General features: G+C 37.2%; 1 long non-coding RNA gene across 3 annotated transcripts; it reads left to right on the top strand.

The window, feature by feature from the left end:
- The first annotated feature begins 4110 nt into the window (after nucleotides 1–4110).
- LOC132635893 (uncharacterized) lies at nucleotides 4111–20952 on the top strand. Of its 3 annotated transcripts, XR_009580829.1 has the most exons (4): nucleotides 4111–4292; nucleotides 4684–4746; nucleotides 13110–13985; nucleotides 14671–20952. It is a non-coding gene; the product is annotated as an uncharacterized LOC132635893 (long non-coding RNA). The 3 variants fall into 3 exon arrangements; XR_009580821.1 differs by having other exon boundaries at nucleotides 4111–4746; XR_009580817.1 differs by lacking the exons at nucleotides 4111–4292; nucleotides 4684–4746 and having other exon boundaries at nucleotides 6589–13985.
- The last annotated feature ends 743 nt before the right edge of the window (nucleotides 20953–21695 follow it).

Raw genomic sequence — 21695 nt, 5'->3', positions numbered from 1 at the left:
CGTGGTTCACCATCAGGCAAAACAACACTTCTGTTGGGTGTTACACGGACCCTTATACGGACCGTATAAGTCGGTCGTATAACCCCATCTCCCTGAAATGTTTTGCGTCATTCGTTTGATCTGCAATCCATATGGAACCTTCTTGACACTTTTTTAACACTTTATCACCAATCTAAGGATCGTTATAACTCTTCCTTAAGGCATCATTAAGTCAACATTAGCTCGGTCCTTTACGGAACTCCTCCAAGACACAACACATACTTCGCTTTTCTTAAGGGAATTTCTCTTCTTGCTTCAAACGTCTTTGGAATCTTAATTAGAATCGTTAATTAACCTCTCTTACTTATAAGAACATCGTATACTTCTCGCACTACACTGGCCTATTTGCTAGGCAACATCATGATATTTTTTGAGGTGTAACATATGTACAGTTTGTGTATTGGGCCATTGCATTGCATTACATACTTTCATATCCTCATGTTTATATATTGTCATTCTACCATATTTGCATTACGCATCTCCTATAATTGCGTTGAACTACCTGAGGGGTTTTGATCATGTATGAAGGTGTTCACGTAAGATTGAGCTACTGAGTTCCAGAATTTATGTGTTATATCTGATAGATTTAGAGAATCACAGTGTTTGATGATAAGTGTGTTGAGTATGTTTCCGTGGATGCATCATACCATAGCGAGTGAACGGAATAGAAAACTCTAGGGCTAATAATAAAAAAAGGGTAGACATTAATGGAATTGATGAGGTTAGGACTAACTAATTGTGCCTAAAAGAAATACAAGGTAGGACTACACTTTGACTACTCGGGTAGCTGGTGTTAGTTTTGTAATAAGGGAACCGGAATAACTAGGATTTAGAGAGGTGAGGTCGTATCGGCGCCGTTGTTTACATTGGAAGTCTTAAGGGTGTACGTTGACTTATCCATTTATCTTGTTGATTTATATTGTGTTGCGTGAACTAATCTTGGTCGACCTATGATGCTTAGCAGTACATGTGGTACACTGATACTACTCTTGCTACATCCTTATTGGGTGTAGATGTGTTGCAGGTTATTACTTGAAGTTTCTCTTAGTAGATTACTCAAAATCTTCCTACAGCCTTGCTCATCTCATTCCAAGCAGAGGCTGTGTCGTTTATTTTAGGTTTTATTCTTGTGTAATAGGAGCTCCTGTACCTGTCTAGACTAGATCCCGAAAAGTTTTCAATTTTCTTGTAATAATAACAGGGTCATTATGCATCTATATTTTAAATTGTGATCATCATTTATATTACTGTTAATAAAAATGTGTTGAATATTGGGTTGGTTGGTAAGGGTTTTCCTACTAGATAATAATACGGTAGGTGCTCGCACGACCCGTAATTTGGGTTGTGAAAATGAGTTCTTGATCAGTTGTCATACGATGTTACACAACTTGAGATTGGTGGGGTCCCATGGAATTGAATACATGACAATTCAAATGATTGGCGATGCCAAGCAGTGGTGGAGAGATTTCATTAGCAGTAGGCCCGCCGGGTCACCTCCGCTTACTTGTGCCTAATTTTCTCAGAGGTTTCTTGACAAGCATGTCCCTGCAGTATTAGAGAGCTCATGAGGTATTAGTTTGAGGGTTTAAGGCAGGATGGCATATCTGTTACTGAGCATGAGACGAGGTTTCATGCCTTGGTTTGACATGCTGTGAAGATACTTCCTACCGAGACAGAGAGGGTGATGAGGTTTGTCGGAGCATTGACTATTTTTATCTATTTAGGTGTTTCTTATTACCGCTTCTGGCGTTACATTTCCGGATGTGATAGATGTCGCCAGGGATATAGAGATGATTCGGCGTCAGGGTTATGAGTATCATGAGGGCAAGAGGGCATGTTATGCTAGTAGCTATAGTGGTGCTCTGCCTAGGAGTCGGGGTCACTCAAGGAGGGATTATCATCATCCCCAGTCCAGTAGGCCTGTTTATGAAGCTATGCTAGTTTCATGGTTGGTTACTGAGAGCGTGTTATGACTAGTTCGGGACAGAGTTCCAGGGTTCATATTTTAGGCCTCCAGGTCGTGGGGGACAATCTATCTATACAGGCTCTTCCCAACAGTCTATGAGTCGTAGGGCATGTTTTTAGTGTGGGTACCCTCAACATTTCAAGAAGGATTTCCGTAGATATAGACGTAGTAGTTCATTCCAGGGTTCTCAATGTTCTACTCTTAAATCAGAACAACTGATGGTAAGAGGAGGTACCTATAGTGGCAGAGGTGGTTCTTATTATTGTAGAGGTAGTGCCCAACCCAGTCCAGATGGTGGTTGTGGGGTTACTGAGTCTGAAAGTGGTCGTTCCCATTTTTATGCTTTTTCAGGCGGGCTAAAGGTAGAGGCTTCGGGTGTCGTTATCACATGTATTATTCTAGTCTGTCATCGAATGGCTACGGTATTATATGACCTAGGCTCTACTTATTCATATGTGTCTACATACTTTGCTTCAAGCCTAGATATGCTATGTGAGTCACTCGCTTTGCCAGTACATATTTTGACTCTTATTGGGGATTTTGTACCGGTAGATAGGCTTTATAAGTCTTGTAGTTACTTTGGCGGGGTACGACACCCAGGTAAATTTGAAGGCCCTGGATATAGTAGATTTTGATGCTATTCTTGGTACGGATTGGTTATCTCCTTATCACATGATCTTGGATAGTCATGCTGAGACAATTATTTTAGCTATGCTAGAACCCCTAAAGTAGGGTGGAGAGGTACTCCTAGTCACGCTCTGAAGAAGGTAATATCATTTATTAGGGCGCGTCGGATGCTAGAGAAGTGATGTTTGGCTTATTTTGGGCATATTCGGGATACTGGTGTAGACACTCCTACGCTTGAGTCCATACAGGTGGTGAGTGAGTTTTCTAAGGTCTTTTTGACAGACTTTCCAGGCATTCCACCTTATTGTGATTTTGATTTCTTTATTGACTTCTATCCGGGCACTCAGCCCATTTCCATTCCACCATATCGGATGGCACCGTGCAAGTTAAAGGAGTTGAAATAACATTACAGGACTTGTTAAGTAAGGGGTTTATTATACCTAGTGTTTCCATTAAGGTGCTCCGGTGCTTTTCATGAAGAAGAAGGATAGATCTATCCGTATGTGTATCAACTATCAACAATTGAACAAGGTGACCATCAGGAACAAGTATCCGATACCTAGCATTGATGACTTGTTTTATTAGCTTCAAGGTGTTTCAGTCTTTTCTAAGATCAATTTGAGGGTCAGTTATCATCTGTTGAAGATCAAGGCAGGGGATATCTATTGACACCTAATTTTGGCCCTCCAATAATATTATTTAATTATCCAGAGTTTTGAATCTCTAATGGAGTGAAATATGTATTTTTATAAATCAAAATGATCTTTACAAAATTATTTCGATAATATTTTGCCATTTCATTTGGCAAAATAACTTCAAGTATTATTTTAAGTCATTTAAAAGTATTATGCGTATTTTCCTATCAATATTAAGTATTTGTCAAGTTAATTCAAAACAGTTCAAAACAATTATCAAATTAATTGTTTAAATTATTAAATACCAAATTGACAAGTATTTTGTTCCGTTAATTCAAGAAAATTAGGTAATTAAATAAGATAATCAATTTGCATGTCAATTTTACAATTTGCATAATTGCATTTGCATAGTCGATTAATTGTTATGTGGTAGTTATGGCTATGATTGAAATAGCCAATTGCATGAACAAGGTCAATTAAGGTTATAATTGCCAAATTAGTCATTTTATCCATATGGCCATATTTTAAATTAATTAATTGGTTAATTAGTTTGTAATGTGGTCATAATTGTAATGTTCAATTAATGGACACTTTTAATTTTTTGGCTATTTGTTAAATTGCATATCTGCCCCTCTATACATACACATGTACATATGAATATACACGCATATACTTGTATATGCATGTATATTATGTATGTGAAAGGATGATTTGGGGCCTTTACTGTTATTCCAAAAAATGACCGAGCCCAGTCCAATTTCTCACCAGAACCGACCCAATCCCACTTCCTTTTCAATACAATACATATGTATATACACAAACAGACCTCAAAAGTCTGATGTGTTATGAAACAAGGGTTTCAAGAGAAAGCCTAGGCGCCGCCTTGAAACTCTCTCACGTCATGATTTGCCTGAAAATGGTCAAGTCTCAGGCACGCGTTACTTAATTCAGTTGTGATTCAACCAAATTGGGCAAAGCAATTAATATTGCTTTGTCCTCTCTCCACCATAGTGCAACCAAACATGGTAAAACCTTACTCTCTCTCTCTCTCTTCTACTTTTTCTATAATCCATGGCCAACAAAGACGAAGTCCTTAATTAGCTTTGTCATTTTGCTATGCTTTTCGATGAAATTCCTATTGGCTTGTAGAGATTGACACGGATTCAAGAGAATCCTTACAAATTTTCCATGTCACACATCAATTACAAACCAAAAAATTGAGGTTTTGGGGTACTATATAAAGAACCCCATATTGGACTATTTCACACACCTTACAAGTCTCAAAATTTCGAAATTATAGAAATATTTTTCGAATAAAGCAAAAATGCCCTATTTACCTAGGGTTTTAGCATTTGCTGAGACCTTTAATTAATTGGGTTTTCTAGTCTAAAAATTGATTTTTCTTTTGTGGCTGAGTTGGGGCATTGAGGAACAAGGATCTCCAATTCCAATCTCGACAAAGAGCTGCACTTGAAAAAGGTAAATTTTCTTCCTTTAAGTTATTTTTTGCCTGTGTTTTAGTTTGTTTCCATGTATATTTGTTTTACTAGTTAGATTAGCTTGGTTTACTTGTTAATGGGTATTTATGTGTTTATCTTAGTTTAGTTTAGATTATGTTTAGTATGTGCTTGTTAAATATTTTTGCACCTCTGTTTGATTTCAATAAGCATATACATGTCTTCCATTCCTAAGAAGTTTCTTGGTGTATCTGATATTGTACTATCATGGTTGTTTTTTTAATAAGGTTGGTAGTCTAAAACAGTTAAGACACAATAGAAAATTAAATATGGACCTGAGTATGTTAAGTTGATTTGATAGAGTTCATTTGGGATAAAATAGAATGGTATATGATCACCTGAGTATAAAAGAGATTAAGAGGTTGTCACTTGGGAATGATAAAAGCAATGAGTGACTTACCTAGGGCTAGGGAAAGGCTTTGAGTTCACCCACTTAGCCTAGTACAACTGATTCTAAGCTACCGAGGCTCCTCCTTGTTGAATCATGTTCATATGGGACCCTCAATGATTTAAGTAAGTAAAAAGAGGTAGGAATGCCATGTGAAAAAATGACATATTGAAATAGAGTATTGGAGTCTGTGTGCAAAGATGGTGTTGTAAATGTGTATTTTTGTTCCTCCTTGGTGTTTTTGTGTTTTGTCCCGCTCTATTGCTTTCTTAATGATTTGAATTTGATGGATGAAAGTGTTATTTTGCTCTCCTAGGGTAGTCTAGACTATAATATGCCCATACTTGGTTGTTTCATGCTTAAAACACTGCCATGGTAGCTTGGATTCTTTTAAGTTCTCCTTAGGTGTAAACAGAAAAAATGGAAGTGCAAAGACAAAATCAATATGACCACTTTCTTTCTTTCCTCTTTTTTTTTCTTTTTCTGTGTCCCTTAAGATGTTGAATGGTCTGCTTGATTTAAACATTGAAAGAAAATGTTCCCTCTGTCTGTGTGTATTCTTTGTCAACATAAGTGTCCACTTGGTCTCTTTGGAAATTTGAAGTGTTCAAGTCCAGTACTGTATTTGTTGGGTGCTATGCTTGAAAGATTAACTTTAAGTTTGCATTACATATTGATGAGATGAGCATAATTTCATGGAATTTTTATGCCATTTCTCCTTAATAAATTGAAAGCCTCAGCTGCTGTGTATAAGATTTCTCTAATGAACTAGTGATAGTCCCCAAAGAATGAACCTGCTGAGTATATTGATGTATGCCCTTTGTATATGTGTATTCGAGATTGATAAAAATGAATGCTATGCCCTGCTTGCTTATAGTGCCTCTCTTCTCCTCCTTCCTTTCTGTTCGATATGATTATGATTGAATATACACCAGGTATATAGAATATATATTCTCCTTCTATACCCCGGTATATATTAGGTTGTATATCGTGTATACCCATGGTATATCATGCTATTGTTATGGATTGAGATTGATATGAGTCAGATTGTCCTATCCCTTTAAACACTCTTTTCTCCTCATAGCTTATTTGGGCTTTGCCTTTGCAATTTACACGTCTGTTTGATTGGGCCTACTGCTTACTTTGAGACATGCCGGGTTTGTCTTTGCTGATTCTTATTTTCTGGGCTGTTTGCTGCACACTTCAATATGATACACTGAAATACAATGGATATATATATATATATATATATATATATTAGTATACGTGATTGTGATTAAGTGTTTTAAATTCATATTAAGTTAATTGCTAAGTGTCGATACTCTCTAACCTCTATTTTTTTCTTCCCCTCCCTCTTTTGCATGAAATTCTCAATGTGTGCCACTCGGGCTAAGTTCCTACGAGGCACTGTTGGGAATGAAACACGAGATATATGCATGGATAAGAATACCAATTTTTTAAAGTAAAAATGGAAACTGTTTTGGATTGGTTTGCCTTGGATAAAAAGGCTTGAAATTAATTTTGAGACTTAAAGGATCAAAAGGATGATTTCATGAAATAGTATTATAGACGAAAAAAATGGATTTCAAAATAGGGAAAGACTTAAGTATTTTCAAATCTTTTGGGGCTCACGCCCAAACCTTAAGTCATTCAAACAAAGAAGATATACTTGAACTTTAGTTTGAAGAAGGGTTTTAAGTGGGATATGGTTGACCTTAAAAAAAATAAAGAAATTGAATAAAGTACTATGAGGCTTTTATATCTACTTGTATAAATAATGACATACTTTCAAAAGAGATACACTTATCTGTTGCTAAAAAAGTTTATAAGGACCAAAGACATGACATTGGACCAAAGAGTGGAACTGTACTTAAGAGGAATCTTAAGTGTATTTTGGTCCGGAAATGAAATAACTTTAAACCCTTATACATATTTTCAAAAGAAATCTAACTCTTTATTAATAAAGGAATTTTTACCAATAGGAAAAATGTTTATTATATGCCATGTAGTTTTAAAAGAAAGAAACCCATTTTAGCAAATAATTACACTTAATCACACATTAAAGCACGAAGTTCAACCGTATTCTACGGATCCTTAATACTAGGGTGCTTAAAACCTTTCCTAGGGGATCACCAGAATCCTTACCTCGAACTCCGATTTTTAAAGGATTTTTCACTTATTTGTATAAACCCTTAACTTGGTTTTCATAATTTCCCTCAGTAAATTAGGTGGCGACTCTAAAAATACGAAAATCCAAATTGAGTCCACAATCTCGAAGTAGATTTTATGCCTCGAGTAAAAGTGAACCGTAACAGATGGCGACTCCGCAGAGGATTTTTCTAGGTTCTAACCATAAGAGTTTCAATATAATGTGAATTAATTGTGATTGTTTGCTTAATTGTTAACTTTCTTGTATGTATAACTTCCATGGCATGCATATGATAAATTCCGCCACCTCTGGCGAAAACTGCATGTCTTCAAAGAGGACACGCGGGCTAGCGGTCTTGCCTTCACTAAAAAACCCAAAACATTTCTTTGGAACACATTGAACGCGGAGTTGGTACGGGGTCTGTCACGCCCCAACTCGGGGAAAGTGCGAGCACCTACTGTTTCCTATTTGGGTAGGCGAACCCATCCTTTATGCAACCAATCATGAGGAAATAACAAATGAATAAATGAATGAAAACCCCAGGAATAATACAATAAGTCTAACATAATATATAAATACTAAGTGCGGAAGATAAACCAATCCCAAAAATCTGGTCTGATCATTACAAGAGCTACTAAATACTACTACAAGTCTGAATAGTCAAATACATCATCTAAAATACATGTTGTCTCGAAATAGAAATGGGACAATAAAGAAGATAGAGTCGTGGGCTACATGGATAATCCATAGCTCACCCTTAGAACTCTAGGAACGCCGCCTCGGGATCAGTCGCGATGTGTGGAAGTCTCCCTAACAACGAACTCTGCACTCATAAAAAGAATACAACAAGTTAGCATCAGTACAAAACACGGTACTGAGTAAGCATCATAGGCCGACAACAGTTAGATCACGCATGCAAACAAGGAAACAGAACGATAATCTTGCTCACAGACAAATATAAGTCAACAAGTACAAATAATGTAATCAATTACCAAACCATGTCTCAAATGTTTCAAAATTCCAAACATAACCAAACAATCAACCAATAACTCAAATATCACCGAAGATCAATATCAATCCAAATGACAATAAGAACATATACTATGAATGCATATGGAATGCAATGCAATGATACACACATGCTCTGGGGGTACGATGTCCACCAATCGACAGTCATGACCCATGGGGGACCGCTAAGTCTATGTATCGTCATCCCGTATCACACAACCTACAATAACTTCTCCATCCAAATCGTTGCTAACCACTCCGTACCACATAGCATAGAGATGGCTCCCCAAATATAGCAATATCGCATGAATCATACTTACCTCCGTTATCACCATTTTCCAATATCAAGACCAAGACAAATATATATTATGGATATAAGAAGGTATGCCATGTAATGAGAATATCATAAATAACATATGTGTCACACCCTAACCTTGGTAAGGCATGACTGGCACTCGGCACCCTACGGGAACCGAGTGAACCAACTGTAACTCACGTTTTCTGTATCTCGAAAGGAAACAAGACCAAGGTACTATAAGCCATAGGGGCACAAGCCCAAAAGATAACATACTTACTTCTTCAAACTAATCTCGAGTGCATGTCCCGGTAAGGCTATCCTTAATAATGATACAACATAGTACAAGTCGAGTTAATTCTAAGATATCTAACTGTGCATATCTGTCTACGAGCCTCTATAAGAGTACATGACATAAAGTGGCCAGAACAGGGCCCCGCCATAACCATTCCAATGCATATGCAGCCATCCTGACTCACAGGGCAACTCCGAAGCAAATGAAGCGCCACGACCCTGCTTGCTGAGCTAGTATCCTTACTGAAAGATCTGTCAAGCTGTATCTCAAGACCTTCGGGCATGAAACGCAGCGCCCCCAGCAAAGGGACGTCAGTACGAGCAATGTACTGAGTATTTAAGGCGGAAAGTGCAACAAAATAGCCATATACTAAAGATGAGAAGAATAAGAGTCAACCTTGCATTTTTGAACTACCGATGGAAATCTAGCATATGTGTACATACCTCATCATCTTCTTGTAATCTTTACTAGGTCTGTATACCCTACCATAGTCCTGGTTACCTTATCATCAAACGTTATCTAAACATGCGTTGCGGTGTGCAACCCGATCCATATATGATACCTATCGCTCTATACTCTCGCATGCTTAACCAAAGCTATGTACAATTCTGTGCCTTTATCTTACTAATAATCCAATACTAACTGCCCAACTGATCAGTGGTAACTGCCCGACCGGCTGCAGTCCGGTGGTAATAACCGCCCGTCCGGTTATCGCCCGACGGTAGAGCGCAACTGCCCGACCGGCCGTAGCACGGTGGTAACTGCCCGACTAGCTGCAGTCCAGTCGTAAATATATACATCTGCTCAACTAGTCGTAGACCAGTGGTAATTATAATCAACATCATAACTAAGCTTCTACAAGTAATCTCTATGCACTTCTCATGGTCTTCACTTAACCCGTAGTGTCTACATAATCATATAAGCCTTATAAGCACATCTATGGCCATTAGTACTTCTTTCCACTTGACTAGGCTATAACCAAATACTAAGATCCAACATGAACCTCTCTTCGAACATTTACTACCTCATTAGAGATCCTCTGCTATCACTCTACTCATGTCCTATAAGGCATTCCTTAAGAACCTGTTCCTAAACTCATTAGATTATTATTATGGAACCGTCATCATGAACATGTCTCACCTTAAAGGAACAAAGTCATAAGATGAGATCAACATGAATGAATAACATCAATAGCCATGAAACAAGCTCATGGATATCACAAGAACATCGGGAACTGTAAGCTTTGGTACTTTTAGAAATGAGTTTATCGAAGATATCATATATAGGTTCACAACAAAGGAATCATGCCTTAAGAAAGAAAGGTTTAGCCTTAACATACCTGGAATCTTGCTCCTTGACCTTCCTACTTATCTCATGACTTGTAATCTACATATAAATTCGTTCATACTATTAATAGGCTCACCATCATACACTTGTCTTAAGCCTTTAATTAAAATCCCTTTAGAATCTGCTGAAATTCGGGCAGCATCTCCCCTGTTTATATGCCTAACCTGAAATCTCAATTCAGCAACCAACAATAACAACAACAACAATACCAACATCAACAACAATATTATCAACACCAAAATATTCCATAAACATCTCACACGATGTTTTATCCAATTTCTCGACCCATAAATTCATTATACGCTCATTTAGTAACTTTTCCTCCGTAGATAAGCTTAAATCATTACTAATAAGGAAAGATTCATACCTTTCACCCGTTAGAATTGCAATATCTTCAATTATCACCTTGAATCCAAGACAAGTTTCGCCGCAATTCGATATTACAATCACAGCTATGTATTGTCCAAACTTAAATTCGGGGATTTCACTTAATTTGCATTGAAATCTAATGGACGGAAGTTGGGAGAGTTTTCTAGAGAATTTGGGAAATATTTGGAGTGTTCTAGGCTGAAAAAATGGGGTTTAGGATCAGATTTGATCCTTAAATAGTGGGTCAAATTCGGGTCGGGTCACTGTAGTATGTCGGTTACTGTAGCAGTTACGGTGGCAGTCCGGTTACTGTAGCAGCGTTTCTGCTCTGTCTGCCTAACTTGTAACGTCCATAATTTTTTACTTCAATGCCATATCGACGAGCGGTTTGTTGCGCTGGAAACTAGACATGACGAAATTTATTTTAGGCTTTTACTTTGCTTTAAAAAACCTCATCTACAAAATGATATTCTTTCTCCAAGTTGGGCTAAAATTACCCCTCATATTCTCTTCCAAGTTCCAACAAATTTAATTTCCTTAATTCACTTGCCCTTTAATCCTTCCATAGCTTACTATATGCACTTAAACCCTTATAATCATAAGTTAAACACATATAGGCTCACATACCTCCTGAAAGGTAGCTTGCATCTCAACATACGAAACTACGGGGTGTAACAATATGGATTCCAGTCAATTCATATTAGTACAGCCATCATAGTACAAATATCACATGAATTAGTTCTTTCTAACCATTCTTCCATAATACATAGAAACCACCAATTCTCATAAGAAATCCTGGCATAAACCTAAGGATTCTACAATCCACGTGCCCAAACACACAAGTCACACAATACTACCAACCGAAGAATTCCATTCCAAACTTCACACCCGAAGGTTTACATGATGTCTCCAACAATTTCCATGTACTACATACAAGTCGCCAATAGAAGTCTAACCAAAAGGTAAGTCATAACCTACTTGGACTGCCGAACAGGAATCCCAAGCAATCACACGGGTGCCTTGCTCTTCCTCAATGCCTCCTATTACACCTCGAAAAGTTTTCGCGTCGTTTAAATCTTAAGTAAACTAGAGTAAGCTCGGAGAGATCATGGCACCCTAATAAGGTTAATGAATAATCTTAACAAGTGTCAAACAAGTGCCTAAAGGTTCCGAGACTAAGCAAATCGAAGAAAATCAATTTGTCAAAAAATTATGAAACAAAGTTGCCAGAATTTTGGGCAAATTTTTAGTCAATTTTGGAGGGGTATATTGTTTATCCCGTATTTTGTACGTCGAATTATTCATAAGCTAATCGACATAAGCTAAGGACGAGACTATTTTGGGATGTGAAATAAAGTGCTTTTAATCCTCGATTTTAATTAGTGCACGATTTGTTATAAATTTCAATTAGTATAGAAATATTAATGGAGATTAGGGATTAACTAACCATGATTAGATAATTAAGCAGGGATTAAGATTAATTAAGTTAGCTAATTATATAATTAAGGTGGGCCCCACCCGATTCTTTAATTTAAAAAAAATACAAAATAAAACAAAACAAATTGATGAGTCATTAAGGGGGGGCACGTGTCCAAGGGAGGGACACCATATATAAGATTAGGTTAATGATCAACTTAGGTTATCATTTTCATTCTACAAATTGAAAGCTTAAGAAAAAAAAAACATTGCCATGGCTGCTGAGCTCTCGGCTAGCCATGGTTGTTAAGAAATTTTTTTTCTTGCTTTGATTAATTTTTAAGGATATTTTCAAGTCCAAGGAGGTGATAGCAACATTGGGTATTGAATTGAGGAAGAAGAAATAGTGAAATTGGTGCAAGTGGGTATAGAATTTGCTCCGATTAAATTAAGGTAAGATTTTCTCATTTTATGGTATAATTGGATTAATGGTGTTGTAATGGAAAGATTAAAATTTTATTAGATGAAATTGGAAGTAAGAAATTGTATGAATTCGTTGATATTAGGAGTTGTGGTTGTTATATGGAATTGTTGAGTTGAAAGATTAAAAGTGTGGTTTATGTTCATATGTTGTTGTCGTGTTGTCGTTGATATGGCTTCTAAATTTGGAAGAAAGAAGTGTATAACGTATCGTATACAAGCGTATGTTGGTTTGTTTGGTGTATAATCTTAAATGTTAATGATTTGGGTTGGAAAAGGATTAAGAAAGGTTATTGGGTTGTTTGAGTTGTTTATGGGCTGGATTTTAAGGATTTGATATGAATGTTTCTATTACTGTTGTTGTTGGTATTGCTGTGATAAGAGGAGATTAATTGGAAGTTCGGGTTAGGCGAGTTATATAGGGGAAATGCTGCCCGATTTCCGTTAAGTTCTTAACTAACAAAAATCCTAATCAAGAAAGTATGAACTAAAGAATGATTCCTATAAGCGATTGGTTGTAGATTTATAAGCTAGAAAGTATAGTTTACTAACAATAGCGTTACTTTCATATTAAATAGGCTAAAGGGGCGACGAAGCGAACTTGGTTACGGTTAACCTATAACATGTATGTAAAGCTAACCCTTCTTTCTTTTTGGCATGATCTTTATGAAACAAGCAGGCGACATGTATATGATTCCAAAGAAGTTCCTATTCTTAGATCCACTAGGATGGCTAATGTTCTTGATTTCTAGAAGCTATTTCATTATGTCTTGATACGTGTCTATGATTCCAGAAGTTCTATTTTGATATAATCCATAGTGACATTCGAAGGGTACTTGATATGATTATTGTCTTGATTATCAAATGATGGTTCATTTTGATTATTCTATTGAGTCTCAGATATGATTTAGTTTGCATATGGTTTCTCACTACTCTGCTTATGCATGCCTCAATATGTCTTTCACCAAGTCCCGGGCCGGGTATGTTATCGTGCACAGTTTCACTGCATTGTTCACCGAGTCCCTCACTAGAGGGCCGGGTACGGTATATATATATATATATATGATGATATGATGACATGATGATATGATGATATGATGATATGATGATGTGATTATGGCGCCAAGGATGGCATATGATGACTTTATTCACCGAGTCCCATAATGGGCCGGGTATGATATATGATATTGACATGCATGATTTACATCTCATAAGGCAAGTGTAATGGTATCTTTGATTGACATACTTGTCTCTTGTAATCTCTATTTCAGTGATGATCCTTTTTATTGTATTTCATGCTGTATATACTCAGTACATATCTCGTACTGACCCCCTTTCTTCGGGGGGCTGCATTTCATGCCCGCAGGTAACGACACTCGATTCAGTGATCCCCAGCTTAGGATTTCCAGTCAGCTGTCTTCGAGAGCTCCATTGTCCCGGAGCCTAGACTTTTGGTACAAGATCTTTTGATGTATATATATATATATATATATATATGTTTATCCTGGGGTACGACGGGGCTCTGTCCCGTCCTATTTCACTATCGATACTCTTAGAGGTCTGTAGACATATGTGTGGGTTGTGTATAAGTTTGTTCAGCTATGTCTATACGATGTGCTATGGATATGCCCTTCTGTAATGGCAGCCTTGTCGGCTTGCGTATGGTGACGATATGTATTGGCAGCCTTGTCGGCTAGCGTATCATGTTGATATATTGTGGCAGCCTTGTCGGCTTGCGTATCATATTATGTTCTGATCAGTTGTGACTCCCCAGGAGACCGGTTATTTGGATATATGTATATATAATGGTGTTATGAACCTTTGGAGTTCTTTTGCAAGTTTCCACATTGATTTTAGCTTCAGTTTGACTATAACTAACATGTACGTATACGAATGTCTAGGTCGGGAACTAGTCATGGCCCATGGGGTTGGGTCGTGACAAAAGTGGTGTTAGAGTAGTTCGTCCTCGGAGTGTCTACAGACCGTGTCTAGTAGAGTCTTGTTTATCGGTGTGTTGTGCACCACATCTATAAACAGGAAGCTACAGGACATCTAGGATGTTATCTTTCCTTCTGTCTTAGATCGTGCGATAGAGCCAGAACCTAGGAAGGATTGTTTCTGACCTATTTTTTCCTGTAGGTAGGTGCAGATTGGCGAGAGATGAAAAGGTCAGCTTCAGATAGTGGGGGTGCTAAGAAGGCCCCTAGAGTAAATTCAGGACTCCAGGCTCCAGGATCGAGCAGGAGGAGCCTCAGTTATTCTATCGAGACTGACCCATCGGAGGACCCAGTGACAATTCCTCCAGAATTTTTGATATCTAGGGAGGCGATCCCCGAGGCCATACCAGTTGCTCCTATGGAAGAGCATCACGTTAGACCGGGTACCCCAGTAAGTGTTGCAGATTACTCCAGCCCCCTATCCTAGCCATCGGTAAACTAGGAGTTGCCCGGTTATCTACATTCGTCGGACTCAGATGAGGAAGACGATAAAGGCCAGACGAGTAGATGGCGGGCAGACGATGACGAGTAGCACACTTCACCTCCTAGATCACCAGATCAGATTAGAGATCGATCAACCAGAGGTATACGAGACTTTATTGAAATCTCCTGTGTATGTACATTTGCTATAGATTATTAACTAATAGCGGCAAGCGGAAATTGAAGGGGCCGACAACTAAGTATTTATAAGTAACGGCGACCAAGGTGTTTCCATCACCATCGGAATTTTGAAATCTAGGGTAGAAAGTAGACGTACGTACAGGTGTAAGTTGAATATTGAGGTTACGTCATGAGAATTTCTATGTACAAAATGGCAAACTGGCCATCATCATGGTAAGTTATTGTAAGTATAGTAAGAAAATGGATTGAATGTATATATATTGTTGATAAGTTCAGTTATAAGGTGCGCACAGAGGAAGCTGAAGGAATCAGTAACGGTAAGCAGAATATATGTCAGATATAGTGTGAATGTTGCAAGTATGATTGAAATCTGCAGTTAAAGATTGAAAGGGAAAGTAAACAGGAAAGTATAATAGGTACAGTTCGAGTTGGACATACGAGGTAAGTTCATCATTTTCATACTGTTATTGATATGTGGAGCCCTGTGCAGCTATGATACGATATGATATATACATATATATGTTGGCCCTGTGAGGCATTGTTGGTATTTCCTGTGTGCAGGTTTTGGGATAAGTAAGAAATACAGAGGAAACTCTGCCAAAATTTTCCTAGAAATAAAAAGAGAATGAGATATTAGTTCGTGATATTCTTGAAAGGTCGTGTCAACAGTAATGATAAGATTTGACTAAGTTGCAAGTACGTCTGACTTCGAGAAATAAAGTTAACGGTTGAATTAATAGTAAAGGTAATTATGAGATCGAGATCAATAGGGTAAATTTATCATGTTGGATTAAAGCTTTTAGAGATACCCTCCATGTCATCCGTAAGAGACATCACTCTTATTTGGGAAACTTGATTTCAAAGAAGCAAATATGAGCAGCAGAGTTTGGAATTCATGTGAACGGACAAGAATACTTTCCAGCCACAATTTTACCTTAGAAAAAGCTCATGTGGAAGAGCAAAGACGTCCAACAATTAAGTTTCACTTTTATTTGAAGAATACAAAGCATACAGCAAGTAGACTATGAACTAAATAGTTCATTCACGACCCAAGAACAAATCTGGATGTAAGCCATGTGAATCAAGCATTAGAAAGTCCCGTGGTGCTTGTCGGATTCTAGTTCTTCTTCTTGTGGTGGTTTTGGAAGATGCTTCATGGTGACGTAATTTAGGAGTTGGAGCGTTCTTGTGTTCTTGAGATAACATTTCATCATATCTTTATGTCCTTGAGTTTATTAGTTCTTAATCAACTAATTGAAGATGGAATTTGTAGAAGGAAAACTCAAACTTGTGGGCTGTCTTAGATCATGTGTTTCATGTGTTGTTAATGAAATGCTTGGATAAATTGGGAAGAGCTTGTGATACTAAGGGATGATGTAGAAAGAGTTGGCAAATCTTACCAGAATGTTTTATTGAGGTATCGAGTGAACTGATAACTAGGGATAAATTACGACGAGTTTACGGTTAAAAGGAGTAATAGTATGATTGAGAATTTAGAACGACTACAAGTACTAAATAATTATTGATTGGAGTAAGTGGAATGTGGCCTTGGATGAGTTGCTACATTGGTTGGATTACTCGAGTACGAATTATCACATAAGATTTTATACTATATGTGGAAAGGTTCTCATCGCTTCACGATTTTGTTAAGGTTTCGTGGATAATCAAAGTTATATATTATAAAGAAAGACATTAGTATGGTACAGTATACCGAGTGAATTGGAAGAAGGATCGGGTGAATTTGAGATTGGAAATAGGGATATTTAGCAGAATATAAACAGATAATGGTATAAGTACAACCCCAAAGGGGGAAGTGGGTGAAAGCAAAGCAAGTATAAATGGAAACAATTGACACTACAATATATTTAATATAGATGCTCAAACATCAAGTGAGATCCCATGCTGAAACAAGTTAGTAAGATCTGAAAGCCAGCAATGAATGGATAGAAATCAGGATGATATTTAAGATGGTGCGGAGAAGCATCTGTAAAGATCTTAAATGATATGGCATTAGAAAGTGGGTGCTTATAAAAAGGAAGAATACGACAAGAAAATGGTAACGAGTAACTTAAGAGATATTGTAAAGGATAGCAATGCTATACTGGATTAGATGTTAAGATGTTGGCAACGGAGTGTTTGCTAATGGTATTGTGACTTATAAGTAGCAAAAGGAAGGGATAGAAAATATCCTACAGTAGAATATGAGAAAATCAAAGGGGTGAATAAAGGAAGGAAAGGAGTATGATAAGATAGGCTACGAGCGAGTTTTAATACGGATGAGATATGTAAAGCAGAATGAACCGGGAGGAGGAAAAGCTAGAACTAAGATTGGATATATTTTATACAAGTTATACAAGAATAGTTAAACAACCTACGAGTATTTGTATGCTAAGAATGAGACCAAGTGAGTAATTGATAAGAATGAGTAAGGATTCAGTAATAACAATGCGGTTGCGATATTTTGGATACATTAAGGAAAGGTATAAGATGGTTTGAACCAAAGTACCGAGATAGGATTAGTACTGAGGGAAAAAGCCATAGTTGAGCCCCGATATCAATTGAAAGATACATGAGAAGAATGTAAGGTCTGCATAAAGACTACTGAGACGACGCTAAGAAATCTCTTGGGCTCATTTCAGCACTTACGCATATTCTGACGCGTGATAGGGGGACTAAGAGCAAAATCTGAGTAAAGGGGCAATAGAAGAGTTTGAAGTAAAAGATAAAGAAATGACACGAGATAATATGCCTAAAGTGTTATAAGTTGGATTAAGGGAAATGGTCTAAGCGAGACGATCAGAACAAGCGGGTTACTAGATGACAGTGAATTTATATGTCAAATCAAAAGAAATTCTTTCAGAATTATACCAGGTAATGATAGTCAGATCACAGAGCAGCTATGTAAAGTTATAAAATGAGGAAACTCCAGCGCTACTTGATAGCCAACTCTAAGGATTGAGATTAAGAGCTAAAAGCAAAGTGACAGTTAAAAACCTTTAAAAGAAAGTCGAAGAGTGACACATGATGCTGAAGATTCCAGAATACGGACTGTAACATCAGAGCAAAGCAAGGTTATTGGAGTAAAATGATGTTACACCTTGAGAAATTTCATTTTATTCGTAGAGTCTGTGAAGGGTTTACAGGTTACCAGAGGCATGAAATACTCCAAGGATTGTAAAGACTAATAAATCAACGAGGAACGTCTGAGCATTATAAAATCTTATTTAAAGATTAAGAGGTAAGATGAAATGAACGATACATCTTAAGGGAGTAACTATAGGAGAAGAAAGAGAGCCAAGTTACGACTAAGAGCACCATGAATACAAGTTAGAATCAATCTGTGCTAGTATAACTGAGCAGTATGCAGACAAGACAGAAAGTAACATTTCAGCAGAAGAGCTGGCAATACAACTGTCAACCATAAAGACAACGACGTGGAATTACTACCTCGGGAAGCAACATAAAGAGGAAAAATTACGGAAATGGTTACTTGGGGATCTGGAATGCATTATAACAAATTGAAGGGAATCGACCGATGAAAGAGTCATGTGAAGAGTATAATTCAGTGAAAGAATGTTTAAGGAAGTATTGGGAGTGCAAGATTAGTATAACATTCGAGGACGAATGTTCCAAAGGGGGGAAGAATGTTATACGCCGTATTTTGTACGTCGAATTATTCGTAAGCTAATCGACATAAGCTAAGGACGAGACTATTTTGGGATGTGAAATAAAGTGCTTTTAATCCTCGATTTTAATTAGTGCACGATTTGTTATAAATTTCAATTAGTATAGAAATATTAATGGAGATTAGGGATTGACTAACCATGATTAGATTATTAAGCAGGGATTAAGATTAATTAAGTTAGCTAATTATATAATTAAGGTGGGCCCCACCCGATTCTTTAATTAAAAAAATACAAAATAAAACAAAACAAATTGATGAGTCATTACGGAGGGGGGCAAGTGAGTATAGAATTTGCTCCGATTAAATTAAGGTAAGATTTTCTCATTTTATGGTATAATTGGATTAATGGTGTTGTAATGGAAAGATTAAAATTGTATTAGATGAAATTGGAAGTAAGAAATTGTATGAATTCGTTGATATTAGGAGTTGTGGTTGTTATATGGAATTGTTGAGTTGAAAGATTAAAAGTGTGGTTTATGTTCATATGTTGTTGTCGTGTTGTCGTTGATATGGCTTCTAAATTTGGAAGAAAGAAGTGTATAACGTATCGTATACAAGCGTATGTTGGTCTGTTTGGTGTATAATCTTAAATGTTAATGATTTGGGTTTGAAAAGGATTAACAAAGGTTATTGGGTTGTTTGAGTTGTTTATGGGTTGGATTTTAAGGATTCAATATGAATATTTCTAATAATATTGTTTTTGGTATTGCTGTGATAACAGGAGATTAATTGGAAGTTCGGGTTAGGCGAGTTATATAGGGGAAATACTGTCGGATTTCCGTTAAGTTCTTAACTAACAAAAATCCTAATCAAGAAAGTATGAACTAAAGAATGATTCCTATAAGCGATTGGTTGTAGATTTATAAGCTAGAAAGTATAGTTTACTAACAATAGCGTTACTTTCATATTAAATAGGCTAAAGGGGCGACGAAGCGAACTTGGTTACGGTTAACCTATAACAGGTATGTAAAGCTAACCCTTCTTTCTTTTTTGCATGATCTTTATGAAACAAATAGACGGCATGTATATGATTCCAAAGAATTTCCTATTATTAGAGCCACTAGGATGGCTAATGTTCTTGATTTCCAGAAGTTATTTCATTATGTCTTGATACGTGTCTATGATTCCAGAAGATCTATTTTGATATAATCCATAGTGACATTCGAAGGGTACTTGATATGATTATTGTCTTGATTATCAAATGATGGTTCATTTTGATTATTCTATTGAGTCTCAGATATGACTTAGTTTGCATATGGTTTCTCCCTACTCTGCTCGTGCACGCCTCAATATGTCTTTCACCGAGTCCCGGGCCGGGTATGTTATCATGCACAGTTTCACTGCATTGTTCACCGAGTCCCTCACTAGAGGGCCGGGTACGGTATATATATATATATATGATGATATGATGACATGATGATATGATGATATGATGATATGATGATGTGATTATGGCGCCAAGGATGGCATATGATGACTTTATTCACCGAGTCCCATAATGGGCCGGGTATGATATATGATATTGACATGCATGATTTACATCTCATAAGGCAAGTGTAATGGTATCTTTGATTGACATACTTGTCTCCTGTAATATCTATTTCAGTGATGATCGTTTTTATTGTATTTCATGCTTTATATACTCAGTACATATCTCGTACTGACCCCCTTTCTTCGGGGGGGGGGGGGGTGCGTTTCATGCCCGCAGGTACAAACACTCAATTCGGTGATCCCCCAGCTTAGGATTTCTAGTCAGCTGTCTTGGAGAGCTCCATTGTCCCGGAGCCTAGAATTTTGGTACAAGATCTTTTGATGTATATATATATATATATATATGTTTATCCAGGGGTACGACGGGGCCCTATCCCATCATATTTCACTATCGATACTCTTAGAGGTTTGTAGACATACGTGTGGGTTGTGTATAAGTTTGTACAGCTGTGTCTATACGATGTGCTATGGATATGCCCTTCTGTAATAGCATCCTTGTCGGCTTGCGTATCATGTTGATATATTGTGGCAGCCTTGTCGGCTTGCATATCATATTATGTTCTGATCAGTTGTGACTCCCCAGGAGACCGGTTATTTGGATATATGTACATATGATGGTGTTATGAACCTTTGGAGTTCTTTTGCAAGTTTCCACATTGATTTTTGCTTCAGTTTGATTATATCTAACAGGTACGTATACGAGTGTCTAGGTCGGGCACTAGTCATGGCCCACAGGGTTGGGTCGTGAAATATATCTCCTTGTATATTAGGAGTTTTAAGGTGTTTCAAAATCCTAAAGTGAAGTTTGTCCAGTGTAGTTTCCAACAACACAAACCGCTCATCGATACGACATCGGAGTAGAGAATTATGGACATTACAAGTTAGGTTGACAGAGCAGAAACGCGTGATTCAGTAAACGAGCTGGTACAGTAACCGAGTTACTACAGCAACCGAGCCGCTACAGCAACCGACTTTAAAACTCTATAAAAAGGGTTTACCCTTATTTTTCATCAAACATCTCTAAAATATTCCGCAACTATCTAGAATATTTTTCCAACTTCCACCCACTAAATTTCAACCCAAATCAAATGGAAACAACCCAACTTTCTATCAACGAAGTTAGAAACTACGAGAGTAGCAAACCTACGGTGTTGTCTAGTGATTAAGGGTGAAGTTGAACTGATCCAGCCGTGATTTTTTTGTTTTATGCACTGCTTAAGGTATGTATAACACCCCTTTGGTCGTGTGATAGCTTAAATTGATGTTGATAAAGTGGTTTGAGGCTAAACACTGCAAGACTACATCGAAATAAGTTAAGTTAATCCACTATTTTATAGGGCCTGTTTTGAATGTTTAAATACGACTTCTAA

The sequence above is a fragment of the Lycium barbarum genome, chromosome 1 (genome assembly GCF_019175385.1).
Source record: "Lycium barbarum isolate Lr01 chromosome 1, ASM1917538v2, whole genome shotgun sequence".
Taxonomy (NCBI): domain Eukaryota; kingdom Viridiplantae; phylum Streptophyta; class Magnoliopsida; order Solanales; family Solanaceae; genus Lycium; species Lycium barbarum.
The sequence above is the reverse complement of the archived record's forward strand: the minus strand, read 5'-3'. Positions and strand labels throughout refer to the sequence as shown.